General features: G+C 30.8%; 1 protein-coding gene across 1 annotated transcript in view; it reads left to right on the top strand.

The window, feature by feature from the left end:
* LOC106644351 (roundabout homolog 2) overlaps positions 1–21,608 on the top strand; it is a 535,313-nt gene that overhangs the window by 371,427 nt on the left and 142,278 nt on the right. The window lies entirely within an intron of this gene.

Genomic DNA, 21,608 nt, shown 5'->3' with positions numbered 1-21,608 from the left:
TTTCCATAAAACGGAAGTCGCTTACTAGAAGTCTCTTGATTCTAAAAGAAAACTTTTTTTCTAAATAATAAATTAAAAAAAAACAACAAAAAACTCAATTAGTATAAATATGATAATGTAGATTAAATCGAATAAGGCGCGTTATTACGCATTAAATATTAGTATTTTATGCATTTGAAGCATAAAATACCAACCGCTTTTTTTGAAATCTGATGTTTTTTTGGCATTAAAATAATGCTAATAATGACTCTCATTAATAAATTATTTAATAACTAAACAAATTATTAAAATAAACATATACAATATAGTTGAAGAACGTATCAATGGTTTTTAAGGGTGCTTGTTTCGAATTCATTAAACAAATAATGTTACAATGTCATATAATTATATAAATATAGTAAATTATTAAATTAATAGTAAATAAATTATGTAAGATGATTATATACATGTATATTTCGAGTTACATATCATTTTAATGGTTTTTAAGGGCACTTATTTTGAATTTGATAAACAAATAATGGTAAAATGTCATTAAGTAATAATAAAAAAATAAAATAAAAATTGTATTGATTGACTATACAATTGTAAAAAAATAAGTGAGAAAAAAAATTAAAGAAAAAAAATTAATGAAATGAAATATAAAAATAAAATGACATGAAATCAAAAAAGACATGAATAAATACAATGGAATGAAAAAAAAAGAACGAAATAAAAAAGGGACTGAAAAAAAAAGATTAAATAGGAAAATAAATCAAGAAATAAAATAAAGGAAATACAAAAAAATGAAGAAAAAAAGTAATAAAATGAAACATAAAAAAATTATGAAACGAAATTTGAAAAACAACAAAACAAGGAATGAAATAAAAAATAAAACAAGAAATAAAAAAAGAAAAACAAAAAAATAAAAAAAAAGTAATAAAATGAAATATGAAAAAATAATGAAATGAAATATGAAAAAAAATAAAACAAGAAATGAAAAAAAAATACATTAAAAGAAACAAACCAGGTGGTATAAATGGGTCATGGGACCCACGGTAAGAACGAAATTCCTTAAACATTACATGAGTATATAGACACACAATTTCTCAGGTAACAAAGAGGTCGCCAGACCCATAGAAATACCGAAGCTCTATGAAAATAAGTACTGTATTCATGTAGTTCACTGAAACAAAAACTTGAAAAACGAAAAAAAAATAAGAAAATTTAGTTCAGTACTCACGATATATTCACTTCACGATATGAAAATTTGATTTTATATATCTGTCATTAAAAGAAAATTAAATTGACCAGATGCTATTATTGGTGTAAATATGCAGAAGTATTATTGTATGATATCCATGAGTTCATAAAAATTATTTGTTAAAAAACCATATAATCTATTTTGCATATATTTGGGTATATAAACTATATATATATCTTTAGATTCTTAAAGGTTGTGTTAATAAAATGTACAAACCTATGATCTGTCAGAAACTTTGCATCGGATCTCGAAAAAACCTTCAAACAATTTAAATATTCTGCCTTACTCCTCTTGTCCGTAGGTATTTCTTTATAACCTTTCCAATACTTATGCTTTCTGCGACCCATTTTGAAGCTATAAAATATGAGATCCATACATAATACTAATACATTATAATAATTTATTAAATATTTAACATGAACACCAAATAAACGAAATAAAAAAATTAAAAAAAAAAATCAATTAAAACGTTTAAATTTATAAATGGTCACCAATAAGTTAGACGTATTTACGTGTAAATTAGAATAACTGAAGAATCTTTAAAAACATGTATTAAAAAGTGCAAGTCACACATATAAGACAAAATATGATTTTTTTAGTGTTGATTACATTTTTCTATACGAATATTAATAAAAATTTTATATTAGCCGAATAGTGTGTATGGCAAGAATGATATTAGAATATTTTATAGCTACATGATAATATAAAAAGATTTCTGAAAACGATAACTCCAATATATATATACATAAACATCAAAAAGTAAAAACTTACCAATTCATTAAACCAAAGTTATACTCTAGAAAGATTGATTCGGATTTCCTTATACTTACCATGTTTACATTATCTATATACACAACGAACAGCTGACAAATCCAATTCCACAATTCCACATTTTTCCCACATATTTGATGCGTGGAGTAAATGTGGGGTATCTTATGATGAGTGGAATTCCAACCCTGATCTACAACTGAACACTCATCAAATATAAGCCGATTATTTATTAAATAAGGATTGCACACCAAAAGCGAGGTAATAAGTACATTTTTAAAACTTATATCTAATAATTTGAAAAGTTCTGTTTTAATAAAATAATATTCTATACGAACAATCTTACGTAGAATATCATTGCTTGACACTCGATCGCTTAACGTTGGCTTGCTTAAGCCGTCTGCTAAGAATCACTGATAACTTGTTAAGGCTTTTTTAAACATTCTATGATATTTGCATATAAATAAATTATACTGGGAGTATCCTGGAATAGTATGAAATTATATAAGAAATTTTAAATTTTGATGTTATTAGCTTTTTCATCACTAATGTAGGTGTTTACATATAGGTACACAGATAGTTAAGAATGCACCCGTAGTTGAACGCCGGCGTTCAGTTATAGGCACATGTGGGTTTGACCTAAAAGTGAACGTGTTGATCAAACATAAATAACTGAATGTTGATAAAAGAAAACTATTATTTTATTTAATCTTTATTTTTTAAATGTGAGTCAAATCTGTAACTATTATTCAGCTACTTGGTGTTGTGATATATGAAAAAAATTGCTTATTTTTAATTATAGTGCTCTCCTAACCTAATACTACAGTAAACAATGGGAAAAATTGTAAAGCTATGAAAGCAGTTATATATTTTTAATATATTCAAAAACACATGTACGATTATGCATATTAAATATAAATTATCTATAAATTAAGTTTATTTGATAATTTTTCATTCCTAAATCATAAATCTTTTTCCCATGACAAGCACGTTCAACTTTAGGTACATAAAATTTGAACACAGGGACACCTTTTTTCTTACATATTCAGATATAGGTACAAGGAGCTAAAAAAACTCAACGGGTAGCTACGGGCAGCTAATTTTTTTTTCTGGTACACAATAATATTATTAACAACTTTCAATAACTAAGAGAGCAGGATCTATCAAGATAAAAAAGTTTTCACTCGACTATGTAGATAACAAAAAAAATAATAATAATAAAACACAGTCTGGGCATATCTCTTTTTAACAATTTACTATTTAGTATTTTATAAGCAGAAGTTTTTTTTAAGTACTGTACTTTCCTTCAGATGTAGAATCCATTTTTTTATTTAAGGTAGGACCTCCGCCTAAATCTGGGGTACAAGACTTATGTAATTAAATAGATGAAGACCCGCTGAATCCAATGGTACCTTCAGTTATGTCCGATGACGGACAAAATCTCGAGATATTAAAGCTTAAAGTTCGAATGTTTTATACAGGCGCATACAAAAAAACAAGAAAAAAGTGACGTAATCACATATCACGAATAAAAAACAAAAATCTGAGTAAAGTGAGTATATGGAACTTGTAGAGAAAATCCTCTTCTTTCGGCTCGTGTTGAGCACAATATGGGTTGATGGACAATTTCTCGAGATATTTAACAAAAACGAACGTAAATACTGGTTTTGTGATTACTAGAGAAAGTCAGGGAAGCCGCCATATTGGTATATGTTAGCGCGCGGTTTTTTAAAAGCGAGTAGTAACGAAAATGCTTGTGGTGTCAATTTTTTTTTGTTTTTTGTGCGTGAAACATAAAATATCGGTTAATGAATAATAAATATGAATGAATATTAGTACATAATTGATAATAAATAATGAATATCAGTAATAAATTAGTACTATAATTAAACTTTATTTAATAAAATTTTTTTTGTACAATCTCATGAACACAGCTTTTAATCACATTAATGTTTGTTAAATTATAATGAATGAGTAAATGTTACAAACTAGTAATTACATTTTTTTATTGTATTATTTATGATATTAACAACGCCAAGGGAAGACGTTACTCGTACTTTACGATTAATGCTCGTTGATAGTAAAATTTTGATTCCACATTGTATATCCTTATTATAGGCATCGATGAGAATTTGACGTAACGAGTGCCTGGATAGTTTGTTTGCAGAATCTTATTGATGTTCATTCATTATTTCAAAAATACTTTACTGACAAAAATAACTAACAGTAAAATTATTACTAAAAAATAACTACTCTCTCACATTAGCAGACGTACGTGTTTACGCACTGATGCGGGTACACGCGTCGTCTGCATTATCGACACTGCTGCCGAAGTCAAACTTGAACTCGCGCAGTAACTTGACTAGTACGGTACTCGGAGGTCCTACTTTAAGGTTTACTTGGCAGTAAAAACGTTCACACGTGTTCAATGCAAGCGTTTATTAATCGATTTTCCCTACTCGTGGCTACACATGCTGTAACGGACACATTCAGACTAAGATTATGGAAGGGATTCGAGGAAAGGGACCTCACTTCGAACATTTTTCGTCTCTTAGAAGACTCCTTTAGCCAACTTGATGAAAAAAATACCCTAACTAAAAACTTTTATTTAGGAGTTTTGGCCACAGAAAGCAGCCTTCGGCCGCACTGTGCGATGGTCAGGTGGAGACAGAGAATGGAGCAGCGACAACAACAGTTCTGCTCGTTATATGGAGCGCACATTCCGTGAAAAAAAAAAAAAAAAAAAAAAATAAGAAATAGTTAAAAAGCTGGGCTGCACAGAATTTCAGCTAAGGTAGAAAAAGAATGTTAAGAACAATGGGTGGCTAGAAGGTGGGTAAGGACAAACTGATCTTGGGTGAATGCCGTTGCAGTGATGAGACTTTTTTGAAAGACAATAGGGTAGACCATGAAGCTTAGGGCCAATGGTGGATGGTGTAGGTATAGCTGTTGCTGTTGTTCTGCTACTCTACATACTAGACCAAGAGCTGAGGCCGAAGGGTGGTCAAAATTTTAACCAGCCGCCACTCTCACCCAAATTGAGGAACCTTATGATTCGAAGAGATACGAAATATTTCTGTCATATTTCATAGCGATGAAGAGTTATGTAGTAATTATAGTAGTGCCGAACAGTCTTTTTGATTAACTAGCCGCAACTCACACCAATGGATAGAAAATTAAAAGTTGTTGTATGAAGTGCCATTTGCAGCAAGATTAGAATGCATCTTGTACCTGAAAATGGACCTCCAAAAATATAGATATTGTATTCTTATCTATATTGTTATCTAGAATGCCGCATCTATTATCTTAGATGAGTATTAAAGGTAAGACAGGGTAGGAAGTCTATATTTTTGAAGGTCGATTTTCGGGTACAAAACGCATTTTAATCTTACCGCAAATGGCACTTCCAATAAATACTTTTTATTTTCTATCCATTGGTGTAAGTTGCAGCTAGTTAATAAAAAAGACCATACGGCACTACTATAATTACCACATAACTCTTCACCACTATGAAATATGACCGAAACATTTTGGATCTCCACGAATCATAAGGTTCCTCAATTCTGGTGAAAGTGTCAGCTGGTTAAAATTTTGACCACCCTCTAGTCACAGCTCTTGGTCTATATGCCCCTATTAAAGCAGTAAGCTATATGCGTGCTCTTGCGTACTAAAACTGTATTTTGTATATACATGTAAGTAGGTATGGCCAGTTGGCCACAACAGTGAGTATAACATTGCATTTCTCTCTCTCACACATATGCTTATTTTCTTTCTGATTAAAGCCAGCTATATTATAATATGTGAAGTATTATATAATACAGTTGTAGTGAAAGGTAGATACCTAGTTAACCTAGTATACAAACAAGAGAATACACAATCCTATCGTAAAGTATCTATAGAAACCAATAGAAAAAAACTTTTATTGTAATGATGTCGGCATTTGCACTCAGTTTATTTAATACAGCACAATAAAATGTTCAATGTATAAGTAATTCCACATAAAATTCTTACTGGTATTTATATAATTATGCCAATTAAGAATCGTATGTCATCGACTGATTTTAAATACTTTGTTACGGGGTGCACGATGGCACTCCCTGTAAAATATTTTGCGGGTCTCGTTCGCCGAGACACCGCTGCGGAATCAGGTATCGCGGCGACCTTGAACGTCGTCGCCTCTCGCGACGACTTTAATACGACACACGGGAATCGGGCACACACAAAAGAAGTAGCACTCGCGTGTAAATTTAAAATAAGAAGTATATTCAATTAAATAATATAAACTGAAATACAAAATATTGCTCGCGGGTGTGTTTGTAATTCTTGCACGTCGAGCGCGCTTGCTCGACGTGCTCGCGGCGCGAAAACGCGGACCGGGCAGACAACGCGGGCTAATCTAGGGCCACTGCCCTTTACAATAAACTGCCTGTTGGCAGGTACTTACGGCGAAGCGGGGTCGCTCCCTGACGATGCCTCTCGCAGGCCAAGCCTACACGGGAGCAGTGGAGCGGTTACGCTGAGGTCAGTAGGCGTCCCTACTGGCAGCGTTCGAAGGCCGAGATCGACGGTATCAGCCTCGGTGACCCTGAGTCCGGCGTCGCCTGCTATCCCAGCAGGACCCGGACACTCAGCACCAAGCACTGTACCGGGGACAGCTCAAGCACAGCCGCCACGACAACAATCGCAGAATGGAAACACTCCAGAGGACGCGTCTCACGTCCTCCAAAACAGAATTCGCTTCTCGCGGGGGAAATCGCCTTGAGGAAATTGCTTCTCGCAACCCCCAACAAAAACTCGCTTCACGCGCGTTCGCTGGCCCAAGCTAATCTGATCCCTTTCCATCCTTTCCTAACTGTCCTCTCCGTTTTTCCCTTTTCCTTCTTTCCCTATCGGTCCTAGCCTACCGATGATGGCTCGACGGTATCTCACCGTCATAACTTGTTGTTTTATATGAGAAAAGACCATGTAAAAATTGGATGAATAAAATTCTATTGTATTCTATAAAGTCAAATGAAAGTATGTGTTTGTGACATATTGGTGTCTACACTGTATTCAGAACGAAAATTTCTTATTCGGATTTATAAGATTTTCTTTGAATAATTTGTAATATGGTTTTGTAGGTATTTACTATCCTTTGCAAGTGCTTATTTACTTTTCAATTAATTACAGTATATTGTATAAACTAACAATTTTACTCACCTTTATAAGAATTACCGTATCAACCCATTCCTTGATGGTGTTTAGTAGATTTACCGGATAGAATATGTTAAATAATGTATTCTATTTTATATAAATTGTGTTTTAAAATCATGATTTTATTATTGGAGTCTACTTAATTTACTACATAAGATTGGAAACGTTTCAAATTTAGTATACTACAATAATTCATATCCAAGTTTATAGGATTTTTCTAACAAAAATGATGAGCTGTTTTTATGATTTTGTAATACTTTTTTCAAGTTCTAAATTACAACACATATCGTTAAGACTGAAAATTTTATTTGCTTTTATTCGAATATCTCCAACAAAATACTACCACGTTTATTTGTATTTATTGTTTTAATAAAATTTATGTTGTGTTAAGTGAATATATTAAAGCTAATTATTGGTTTTATAAATAAATTAATCTATGATATAATGAAAAAATGTATAAAAAAACTTTGTTAATTTCTTTTTATTATTTTTATTTTATTTAAAAATTTTTTTATCATCTCTTTTACATTTTTATACCTTGAAATCGTAACCATTCTTATTTAAAAAGTCAAATAGGAATGATTTAAAATTAATTCCTGATAAACGCAGATTTTTAATAACCAAATAGAGCACAAAAAGAATGTATAAGTATTTTGCAAAATGTGGTTAACCTTATAAATACCAATCAAAGTTTGTAATACATCTTCCCCTGAAGTTTCTCTCCAGCAAAACCTGATAAGTACTAGTAAAATTTTTCTGTGCAATTCCCAATTACACATAGTAAAATTAAACTTCTATTGTATTGTAGTCGAAAAGCGGGTTAAAATAGTGATGACTAAAAAATATTAATTTTTTTTTTGTTTTTGTCCGACTGCAATGCTAGGGGTATAATATTTAGTGAAATTCTCAAACTAAATCACATAAACCATTACTTATTTATTTGGCTCAAATGATAAGAATTAATAGAATGCTCGATTATGTTCGATGTTACCTTTTCTGTTCGATTAACTACTGTATTTAAGATAGCAAAGTGTTAAGATAGTTAAACCTTAAGATAGTGTAAATAAACGTGTCCAAGTTTAATTCTATATTTCGAGTGTATTTTATTCGCCAAGTCACCTGCCTAATCCCATACTGCTAACATATTGACTGTACCTAAACCGCTTAATGCGATACAATAAAGAATATAGTTTAAGATATTTTATACGGCTATTTCACTCGGTTTATTAAATAAAATCGTGTAAGAATAGAATGACATTTATTTTTTCATCAATATAACTTTTCATATAGAAGTGTCGTACAATATTGTTTAGATATATTGTTTAGCATCATAGAACACGATTAAATTACATTTTGGTCTAACATAATAGATTAGTATAGGTTTTAAATTCGGTTTGCTAGATGTGAACACATAGTTGATGTTCTTATAAGATCTTATGGATACATCATATAAAATCGCATACTCATTTTATAAAATATTTTGTATAGAATTTTTTTTGTATTTCTTACCATTTTTTTGCAAGCATTGCTGTAATAAAACAGATAAAAATAGGAAACTACGTAAATTTTATACAAAAATCAATAAAATTTTCTGTTGGACAAATTTAAATCCAATAGGAATTCAAACAAAGCTATTGGTTTCTATAGACACCTTGCGATAGGGCGTAGTCATATTTGGTTATGATGAAATACACTATAATCAGCCTCTTGTGCATATAAGTTGTACAGTATAACTACGGTAGATGATAAATATATAATAGCAGTTTTTTCCTCGCCCTTAATCTTCGTTAAATAACCCCTTCTACTCTTGATCTATTTTATGCATCCTAATATCTTAATATCCTTATTATTCTCCTAAGTATTTGGCACATTTATTAAGTAACAACTAGTGCTCCATGGTGGTCGAAAATGAAACTTGAACCTCCTGTTTTTTAGCTTTCAAACGGGTGTACGCAGATTAGATTAGATTAAAGTAAACTTTATTAGGGCCTTGTGGCTGTTCTATATATGTCTCTCCAATGAAAACATACGTGGTTATATAAACAAAAAATTATAAAAGTACACATTTAAACCAAGTGTTACAAATGATATATAAAGTTAGTTAATTAAATCAAAATTATGAAATAATAAAGTGTACAATTTAAATGATAATAAGGAATGTAAAAGGTTTAAAGTTTACATCAATAACAATAAAAATTTATGATATAAATGTGCACATAGAGGACGTCCATTAATGATGTGGTATTTTTTCGGAGCTATGGACCCTCTTCTTCTGGTTAAGATTTGATGAGATTTGACATGATTCTCCCCCTCCACTAAATGAGATTTAGAAGGAACTAGTCTGTTTAGTATAAAATTGTTACAAAATTGATTTAATTATAAGACAAGAAAGGTGAAGGGAAAATTTTTGTATAGACTTAAGTACATATACTTAAACTATTATTGCATTTAATTAGAATCAAACAGTTTTAGTATGATAACAAATGAAGATATAATTAACAATGTATAAAAATTTTTTACTTAGACTGTGTTATAAATTTGAAGCTTTTAAAAAATTCAAGGATGACTACATATAACAATGGGTAATCAACAACAAATTTTTATCTGTTGGAATAGTACATAAATAATTTTTTTGAATGAATAAGTTGAAGTGACATTTTTCTGAGCCCCTTCCTCGTTTTCTTGCTCACGTCGTCAATAAACGTTTTTATGGGTAAATAAATTTTATATGAATGTATGTGGTGTTAGTAGTATTATTAAGGTTTGTCATGAATTAAGCTTGAGTAACGAAGGAAGTAAATATAATATAAGTAGTTAATAATAAAGTTATAACATAATTAAAGTCAAGTTATAGTTAAGTACATACCGGTCCATAGTAAATGGTGTAATGTCAGCTATTTTAGTGCAGGTAAGCTGATTTAGTGCTGCTGTGTCCCCCATTTGTTGTAAATGCAGTATTGCTACTACTGAGTCATCTGCTGCCATATATACAAAGTTATTTATGAGTTCCTAGGCATTTTTATAAAGATAGGTTTAACGAGAGTGACTTAGTTAAACGAAGACAAGATGGCACAACTAAAGTCTTAAAGTGATTGTTCAAAGTTTTTCTTTGTTAAATAAAAATTAAATTTAAAATGTTGTGCAGTATTCTAGATTGTGAATCTGGATGCCTGGCATAACCAAAGCAAAAGCCGTTGATTTAGGCTTTAACATTAGCTTCAGTTTTTTACGCGCTTTTGCAGCTGTGTACCATAATCGAAAAACTTCAGGAGGAAAAAAAGGGCTTAAATAAACCTTCTGCCCTTCACCGCACTCAAAAATGTTATCAGATTTACCTTTAACCAGTTTGAAGTAGTGCTCAAGTATTTGATTTCTTATTTCTATGTAGATAGCGAAAGCAAGTATTCCACGTTATTGGGCAAAAGAAGATATTGGGTTTGATGATTTATTATTTTTAAGGGCCCAAGTGCGCATGTCAGTCGAAAAAAGAAATTAAGTGGGGGTTGCCAATAAAATCTATTACTTTATTGGTTATTTTGGCTTCAAAAGTTTGATTGACACCAGGTATGTTGATAATTTAAAATTGGTCAGTTTTTATTCAAGCTATCTTCAATGTTAAAATTTTGACCCTATCATTTTTTTCGTTTCTGTACAACACGATGGTCTTCATCCATGTCCTTGTTGTGTTTTTCTCTGAATTTTTAAATAAAGTTGAAAATGTCACTCATAGTCATGACTTCAAGCAAGTTATATGAATAGGTAATTCACTCTGTAGAATCTTAAATGTAGGTTTAAAATCAAGGTCAGAGAGCGAGAGAGAACGATTAGAGTGCCTGTACATGGGATACCTGCAGTCTGGAGAATGCCAGTCAAAGCTCGTTGGCGAAAAATCTGAACTGTCATAATCTCGCCTGGTCTCATTCGGTATACAGTGCGTGTACATACCTGATCATTAAATATCTATTTGTCTTGGTAAAATTCTACAACTGTGTAAAAAATGAATGAAATTACCAACAAAATGGCTAGTGGTAGTACTCAAGTGAGCATTTTGAACATATAGTAATAAAAAATGAAAATCAAAACATAAACTATTTCTTAATTAAATTTTAAAGTAAGAAGACTGAAATTTTATTTGCTTTCATTTCTTAGTTTTTCACGTGTCGAGACTGTAAGGAAAAACTTTCTGGACACGAAAATCTTTGGTCCAACTAAGGACAAAAGCTCATCAAACAATTCTGGTGTCATCCGAAAGAAGTTTAAAAATCCTTTTCGATCATACAGTCTTAAGCTCACAATAAGATTATTACTTGCCCGGGGGCTCATCTATTAGCCTCTGTGAAAATTTCTGACACCCAAACTCACTTAATCTTCATTTGATTTGTCTCACTATTCAACAATGCCCTATAAATTATGTATAATCGTTTTATTTTACTATCTATTAATGTTTTCTGGTTGGCACTATTTCATCTTTTCTTAAGTAAAAATAAAATCATTTTTTTGAGGTTAGATGTTTTCATGGGCATGTTTTTTCACTTGACTACTTTTATTTGCAATAACCAGATTTATTTGGATAAATTATTATTTGATTTTCAGCTAGGTAAGGAGATAGTGCACAGGTTTTATGTTTGAATTATACCACCAATGAGCTTTGACTGGCATTCTCCAGACTGCAGGTATCCCATGTACAGGCACCCTTATTAGATGTAGTAGGAAACACTGCTTTAGACAGTATCAGTACGTTCGTATGGTTTTCGTAAAGAGTTTTCTTGCAAAAAATGTTCAGCTATGGAAAAATGTGCGGTAATATGTATAAGAGTATAACAAAGTAACAGCAAAATTTAAGTAGATCATTAATAAACCACGTAAAATAAACGCACTTAAGATGGTAAGGATTTAAATAGGTAACAGTTTCTATAATTAGTGGGCGTAAATCTGTTATAAAAGTTATAGCATTTACAGATCAAACAAAATTTGTCCATAATATGTATAAGTAGATATGAACATTCAGTGGTACCATAAAAGTGTTCAATCTATGTGGGACTATAATCAGTTCTTAAGGACGTTCGGTAGTGTTAGCGGGGGGAAACATTTGCGCGGTGAGGGGAAACCAGCGATGAATGAAGATTTGGCAACGTCGTACGGGTCTTAAATGTGTGAGTGTTCATGTACACGCATCAGGTGTCTCTGCACACTCTACACTGTCTGCTCGTCTGCTGCGTGCTGCGTCGGTTACGACAGCGTTCGTGTATCAATGTTTTTGTGATAAAGCTGTAAGTATTTGTTACTGATTTATTATAAAAGTGTAGTGAAAATGAATAAATGAGTAATTAGAAAGACTTGTAACAATTGTATTTCTATTTGTAGATTTCATTCGTTTCTAATAAATGGGCAAAGCCCTTTAATCAAAAGAGCTACCAGTGTAAATAAAATACTTGAATTTTTAAATGACTTGACAAGTCTCATACAGCATGGGATGTCAGATAAGTAGGATGATTTCTAAGATGAGTGATTCAAACTATGAGCATGTGATTTTGTAATGTGCAAAAAATTGTATCTTAAGAAGAAATAATAAATTTGAAATTAAAAAAAAAAATAAATAGCGTGTTATTAACATTTATTGTTTTTTATGGGAAGGGGTGGGCGTTCTGTACATACACTCACGCACACACGTAAGCTTGTATTTTATGCGTGAATGCATAAATATCTACAATAATATTGAGATATTTACTGATCAACATCCTGGAACATTTTGAATTTCCCGCCACTTGCGACGTTGCCGTTGCGTTTCGGTCGAGCTTTTATTTAATTTTTTATTTATAAACGAATCAGACGATCGTTGCAAAACTTGGTATACATCAAATTAGTAACATTATCTGTAACATATAAAAAAATTGGCCAAATTCACTGGCCCAATTTGCTTAAAACTGTGATTTAGTCAGTTCTCCCATAAGCGACAGTGTTAAAATGACTTAACTTTGAAATTCAATATCTCGAAAACGAAACAGAGGAACCTCTTTAAATTTTGACTGGTTTATTGTAACAACAATAAAAACGTCTGGTCAAAATTTCAGAAAAATTCGTTGGAAAATTCAATCACTACCGAACGTCCTTAATACGAATTAACAGTAATAATAGATTTGAGTCAACGCTATGCAAACTATACGATAAACGTTAAATAAAAAAGGATGACGTTATACAATGCGTAAATAAAAAAGTAAATGTGTGTAGAACTGAGCACAATATTCGAATTAGTTGTACATTTGATTTGTATTAAAGTAGGTAGGTTTACATGAGAGATTAGTATACTTTGTTACCAGTACATGGTAAAAGTGATGTTTATATACGCAGTTTACCCGCAGAGAGCTACAAAGAAAAACACTTATTCAGTAAATTTAGTTTTTAAGAAGCGTACTAAAACAGTCAAAAATTTAAAAAATGACTAATGCAATTTTTGTATTTCTAACGAAAACCAGGTGTGGGTCTTGAAACCCCCGACAGAAGTAAAACTTCTAACTTAGATATTATTTAACTCGGTATAACGGAAACTGAGAAAATTACAGTAAACACAATTTCAATAGGTCTTAAAAAATTCGATATTAAAATAGTGCAAATTTTAATATTATTACGTATTCGAGCATACGAACAAAAATTCCTTCTATTTAAAGTTACTATTCATGCATTTGATATGATGTCATGTACGTTCAATCAATTCTTGTTGGAATGTTTGTATCAGGCAAATAAAAATTTTTTTTAAATTTTGGCTACCATAAAAGTAAAATAATCCACTCTATCTAATTGGGATTAAGAAAAACGATAGATATATATTTTTCATTGTACAGTTGAAATTTTTCATTCAATTTATTTTCTATGATTATTTATAATTTTATATTAATATTTACCCGTGCTTGGAACTAATTCCTACTAATCTCAAAATTAATAATAAGAAAATAGGTGTTGGTCACGTGACAGTTATTCTTATAACACATGATAGAGAATAGAAAATAAATCAATTTTTAGGTAGGATATGTAGGATGTAGCTTTGCCTTTGAGATCTAACTTTTATTATTTTTAAAAGCATTACGATTATTTGTATGAATCCATGTAACAAATATGTTTGCACCTCAATAATTATCTCCTATACGCGGAAATATTTTTGGCCTATCTGGCTTTCCTTTCGAGATACGACTGTTTGTCTAATTTTGAAAGGTTATGTTGTAACAAAAATTTTTCGAAGATTTTGTAAACGTCGGTATTGATTTTCGAAATATGCCATACTAAATAACGATACATTATGTCACTAGGGCACAAAGTAAAAATATGAGCGCCCGAAGGGCGCGATTATTGTATGTTCGTGCCCGAGTCGCGTATAATGTTTTTCTTACCAAGGGCGCAAAGTGCAATTTTGCGCTCGTGGGCACACTTAACGTCCTGTAAATCACTTTGGACCCTAGGGCAGAAAAGTATTTTGGGCCTGGAGGGCGAAAAAAACTTTTCTGCCCGTGGGCCCAAAGTGATTATAAGGGCGCCGAGTGTGACCCGAGGGTGCAAAGCGGCAGTTGCACTTTGGGCCCATGGTAGCCCCAGAGACGATGGCACTTATCCAACGAAAACTACTATTTTCACTCGTTTTTTTTAAGATACAGTCAAAAAAAGAAATAATTAAGGTTATGTTTGTGCGCAGTTCAACCCCTCTATATTTTTGTACTTTGATCTTGTAGCTCTTCTTTAGGAGGTTTATAAAAATTCTTATTTTTAGCCAATTTGGCTTTCCTTTCGAGATACAACGTTTTTTCTTGTCTCCAAAGGTTATGTTATCGTATTATACATATTTTATACTTCATGCACGTTTTTTACACACATATATACATATGAAAGGATAAATACGATAGAAGAACGATTTTTACCATGCTTTTTGTGGACTTGGAAGAGATCAAGCGACATATATCGTGTCAGACAAATATGTATTCAGTTTTGCAGCTTTGATAAGAAGGGAAATAGAACAATAAAGAAATGGTATATAAGATATTTAAGGACAAATTTTTTATGTTGCGCAAAACACATTTAATTCTGATCCTAATAAAAAACCAAAAAATAGTCAACTATATATATGTGCATATGGTGATAATGTAATTGCTATTGATCTAAGGTTGAAATCTATGAATAATAGTAAGATTCTTAAAAAACATATCGAATCTTTGACAAAAATTATGAAGAAAAATCCAATGTAGAAAAACTACGAAATTATAAAATGATTTTTTAAAGAAAAACTGGCCAGCAAAAACATACGTACGATACGTACGATACGATGTACGATACATACGATAAACCATTGTAAGGGGGCACTTCTATTTATAATATACGCCTTATATTTACATTTATTATATTTATCCTTGAAATAGAAAATTCAAGAGTACACATTTTCTTTATACGTATATTTCATTCATATTTGAAACATAAAAATTCAAATTTTAACGCCGCTTGCGGGGAATGTGCATATAGTACGTCAAGAAAACGCTAGAGTGCGTTTAACTAAAGAAGGGAAAACCTGCTACTCAAAAGGAAACAACATAAGCATAAAAGGCACCAGCGCGCAGTGTACAGTCAGTCCTTCTCCAGTGAGCTTGGGACGCGGAAAATCCGCTGCTCACCCAGACCTGAAATTTTTCCGTGCACCGGTACATTACCGCGACGAGCACAAGGGGAGAGAAAGAGACCAAGTACGAAGGCCGAGAGCTTAAAAGTAAGTTTGTATAACACCTACAGGTAACACTTCCACTAACTGGTTCCTACTTGGACTTTCGGTGCTCGACCGCTTTAAACGTGGAGACGACGCATCCCCAAGTAGTCAAGATACTAGGGTTAGCGACCACGTTCTTAGGTGAAGTTCCTGGGTTGACGACTTGAGCAGTGCTCAAGACACCCATGGGCCCTGAGAACGACCTAACCCTACGTAACTTGGCAGGCTAGGTAGTTACCTAACATTAACCTTCCATGGTTGTACTAAAAATTCGTGCTAGTCTAACCCAACGTGTCTAAGCGGAGGTATTAAGGAGGGAAAATTCAAATTGTCATTTAAGTAAAATTTTCTATGAAACAAAGGCGGATAAATTTTAAGTAAATTCTAAATTATCGAGTAGATTATATATTTCCTTTTCTCATTATTAACGTAAATAATTGCGATTACTTAAATATAATTAATACATGTAGAAATTGAAGATACAATTTCCTTAGAATCATATGATTTAATAAATATTAGATACTTAAAAATAAATTGATTGTACATATTTAAGCAAACCTTCCCCTCCACATACGATTGCGAGTTCCTTTTTTTTAGTTTAAGATAAAAACTAGAATCATAATTGTTAAGATATTTATGAAATTGTTTATATGAACTGAGAATATTGTCTGTACCCAAAAAAGGGCAGGAATAAATTAAAAAAGATATTAGATTTAGAAAGATATTGAATAAGTTAAAAAATACATTAAATCAATTAACTGAAGGGAATATTCAGGAAACGATGAGAATTCAATAAAGTAATAATCAAAAAATAATTGCTGTATATTGTGCAGGAATTAATTGATTATTTAACAGATAAATTTTGAAGCTTGATATTAATTATTTTAAATATTTTATATAATCGGCAATCTGAGCAACTTCGCTCTTTTACACAGGGCAACGAACCCGCCCTCCGACATATAAACACTAACATTGTTTGTGTGTTGGTTCCTTATCTTAGAGTTTCCTTGGTACAGATAATATTCTTAGCCGATTGTTACCACCATCAATTAACGGGGGTTATACTCAAAGAAAGGGAAGTCGTACCATTGACCGCAGAATGTGGTGCTATTCGTTTCAAACTCTAGACTTCCAGAAAGCTTCGATCTTTGTATATACCCAAAAGAATTACCCGATAATCATCCTAAAGAAACATTTTTAAATAAACTGTATCATTTTATTGATCCCACAGTGTTTCTATTATTGTTTTCTTTAGGAGATTTAGGATGGAGTACTGGTTATTTTAAAAATTACTTAAATAAGAGTAAAAAAACTAATGATTATATTATTCCTACAGACTGTCTTACAGACCAAACGAAATAAGTTTTAATCCATTATTGTCTGGAAAACGGCTAATACAACAATTTTTTATGCATTCTTACATCGTGATTGAATTGAAGCGTTTAAATTATATAAGATATAACAAAAAAAATTAAGAATTGGATATTCTCAAGGCTTATTAGATGCAATTAAACATTAAATACTGGAACCTCATCATTATTACCTTTTGTCTTATTTAGGAAACAGTTTCCCTTTGTATTAGCATGTTTTATGTTTATCAACAAATTAGAAAAACAGTGTTTTAATTCCTTAGGATTGTATATTAAAAAACCTTTATTCTCTTACGGACAATTATACGTTGCTTTATTAAGATGTAAGAATCCAAAAAAAATTTTCATTCAAATTGAATCCGAGAATAAATCAGAAACTAAAAATATTGTTTAGCAAGAAATTTTGCAGTAATTCAAAAATATGTAACTTTAAAGATCGTCACATTTAAACAGACGTATGTTGATTCACGAAAACCATGAAAAACAAATATGTGAAAAATGTGGAAAGGGTTTTAAAAGAACAGATGGGTTAAAACGGCACATGAAATGTCACAATATTAAGTTTACAGAATGAATTGTTGTTTCAAAAGCTTGATTGTGTTTGTCTATTTAATTATACCTGCACCTGAATTCTGTCTTTTTGTAAATAAAGCCCTCAGATAATGAAGAATTTTATATTTGGGTAAAGTACACATGGACCAGTAAGAGATTCCAAATGTAAAAGTTTAATCAAGTTAAACAAATATTGGTCCTTCAGAGACATAAAGTGAGTAAGGTGGAGCGAATAGACAGAGGGAGACCTATGATCAGTGACTTAAAAAATCTTAAAAACGAGATATGACTTGGGTACTAAATTACGTCTATTTTTTAACATTTATGATGGTAAAACATTCTATAAAAAAGTATTTTTTGGGAGGGCGGTGGAGGGGGAGCGGGGGGGGTCTGAGACTCACTTTCGTCAATACAACTATATAATATAGGGATATATATATGTATGGGTGTGTGTGTGTGTGTGTCTGCGCGTGTGTTTATGAATAGTGACTTATGCGAACAATCACGTGTATGTAAGGGTTATTATGAGAACAAAAGTGGAATTATGTGGACGTCCACATAATTCTACCATGTTATTAATATATATGTTAAAAGCACATAAAGTCTGCATAAGGCACTATTAATAAACATACATACACACACACAAACATATATATATATATATATATATATATATATATATATATATATACATTTGGTTATTTATCTCTGTTCATTGCTTAGGAACATAAAACCTGTGTGATTTATTCACGTTAGGTAAGGAAAAATGGGGTATAGTAGGACACCGCAAAAATTCCAGGGTATAGTGGGACAGGAAGAGAAAATCATAACTGGTAAATCCATTTGTCAAAAAATGCCTTAAGAAGAAAATTTCCTAACATTCCTTTATCTCTTAGCTAGATAAAACTCCAAAAATTTACTGTGGTAAACATTCAAGAGAAAATAAAAAAAATATTTTATCAATCTGTCTAAGCACTCGTTTGACGCATATGTCTTAAATGAGGCATTTTGCCCATTTTAGGTGTGACACTAAAGTTGACTATGAAGATGATATATCGAAAATAAAATTTTTTTGGTACGTTTAAACTATTTATCCGCAGTAATATGACACTAAAGAACAACTTTTATTAATTAGATCTTAAAAATAATTATATTGTCATAAAATATAGTCTGTCCTAGCATACCCTTATATTCCGCAAACACCATGTAGAAGTGGGACGAGGCTTATCATTGCTGTTCCACTACTGCATCCACTTTTTTAAAAACTAAGTAGTAGTGGGACAAGTACTTGACAAGATCAAATTCTGTTTTTAACGGCTGTGATTTCATGCTTTTTACAATAGTAATCGTACAAATGTCATCAGTCTGATCTATAATATTAAAATTAAACTCAAATACTTATACTTGTAGGATTAGTAGTTAAGTGAATGAAAGCATTGTTACCAGGTAAATAACCTCAATAAAATCTGTCTTAATGTATCCAACCCAATGTAAAAAGATCAACTTTGCAGAAAATGATATATATTTTCAATAATTGATTTTCATCACACTAATATAAAATAAAAATAAAAAAATAAATAAATAAAAAAAAAATAAAAACTGTGAAAAAAATCAATACCTCTGAAAATTGGCAACAGAAAAATACAGATATTTGTTTACTCACATAATATTTCTATTTGGTATTTCAGCCTTTAAAATTTTCTTCTTATCTCCGCAAAAGATTCAAATACTTTTCCTTTAAAAAATATATTTTCTGTACCCAATCTTAATTTTGAAATAAAGAAGGAAGCAGCTAAGGAAAACCGACCCGTGGCGGTTGTTAATAATTTGATACATTACTTAGAAAAAAAAAGAGAGATCACGGAAAAAGCAGTAGGTAATAATTAATAATTAAGAAAAAAAAGAGAAAAAAATGCTACAGAGTACGAAATAAATTTAAACAAGAAGTTTTAAGAAAGTAAAAAAAACTGTTAGAAACAAAAAAAGAAATTAACTCGAAAATTAAAAATTTTAAAAAAATTTTTAAATAAGAAATTCGGAATAAGAATTATGACTCAACAGTGTAGGAAATAGAAAAATGTTCATCTTTATTAAAAGACAATGAAAAAGCATTAACTGCTTGTAAAGTTCAATCATTGCAGAGTAAAATAAAAATAAAAAAAATAAAAATTTAAAAACCTTTAAAACTAAGGTTTGTTTTAAACTTGTGCTCACTATTATTATTTCCATAGTTTGTATTATTAATAATTATACCATTTAGTTTTTTATATTAGACAATGTTTTTTCTTTATTATTAATGGACATAGTAACTAGGAATTTATCTTTTTTAAATAAAAATTGTGTTCTTACATATGCAAATGAGATTGTCATATACCGTCCCACTACTACCACATACAGTGTGCTACTACGGCCGTAATCCTTAAAGACTATGTCCCACTACTGCAGATTTCATGACTCATTTGAAAAATTATTTAATAAAACGGATAATGATAAATACAGTCAATAACTATGGTTTCCTACAGTCAAGACCTATATTTCCAATTAAAAAAAAAGTTTTGGTGAATTAGTATTAGTGGAACTTCAAAAATAAGAAATGAAAATTTTTTACTTAAAAAAGTGTCCCACCATACCCTGTTTTACCTTAACATCGAACCATCATGGAAATGTCCTGACAGATCGAAAAACACATGCTTTGTTTGGATAAAAAGAAAACTGTGCTCTGTCATGTTACCATTTTAATTACAAAAATTACTTGATACTTTATATCAGAAAATGTGCAAGGAAATACGATTTAAAATAAATTAAAGAAACATTTTGTTAAAGATTTTTTTCATAGCAGAGATGATAAAGCCTTATTACATCTTAACGAAATATGTAAGTCGATGATTTGTCACGTAAAAATTTTGGATTACCAGAAACTAAAAATTTTAAATTACGATTTCCTGACAATAATAAAGGAAATGAATTTATTAAAAAATATTTTAATATATTTTTTTCAATTAAACGAAGATCAGAGATATGTTTTTTAGGAAATTGTAACTTCAGATGAAAAATTTTTTCTGTTGATGGTCCCGGAGGATCTAGTAAAATATTTTTATACAAACATCAATGTATTATTTTCTTTCAAAAGGTTAAAATATGTTGTCGATGACGTGGAAAGTTTTATTCTATTTCCTAAAGGAATGACTAGCCATAGAATCAAATTACCTTTGAATTCAAGTATTGTTGTTTGTTTACAATTTTCGGTGACGTTAATATTTCTTCTATTAATACAGTTATATTTATATCTCATAATAAATTTATGTATTAATTAAAAACTAAAATACTGAGCTCAATGGCAGGAGAAACTTCAACATATTATGGATTACATTATGTTACTTATAAAGGAATGGATAAAAGTTATGACAATACACACGTGAATTTTCCAATGGAATATTTAAATTAAATTTGAGAAGGTTTTGCATCTCATGAGTTAAATTAAGAAATAAATGCTATTGTTACGTTAACAAACAAATTTGTGTATTTCAAATGGATTATGCAACGGTATAAGACTTAAAATAATTAAATTGTATAAGTATAATACTAAAACTGAAATTACCACTGGTAAGAAAATTGGAAATAAAGTATTTATACCAAGTATAACTTTAAATATGAGCACCTCATCTTCTTTGCCTTTGATTATACATAGAAAACAATTTTCTACATAACTTGCTTTTTCTAGGATAATAAATAAATCACAAGGTCAAAG

Source organism: Copidosoma floridanum, unplaced genomic scaffold, assembly GCF_036245765.1.
Source record: "Copidosoma floridanum isolate Cflo_tuat_1 unplaced genomic scaffold, Cflo_Japanese_pri ptg000006l, whole genome shotgun sequence".
In the NCBI taxonomy this organism is placed as follows: domain Eukaryota; kingdom Metazoa; phylum Arthropoda; class Insecta; order Hymenoptera; family Encyrtidae; genus Copidosoma; species Copidosoma floridanum.
Note: the sequence above shows the minus strand (reverse complement) of the source record. Positions and strands in the feature narration are given on the sequence as shown.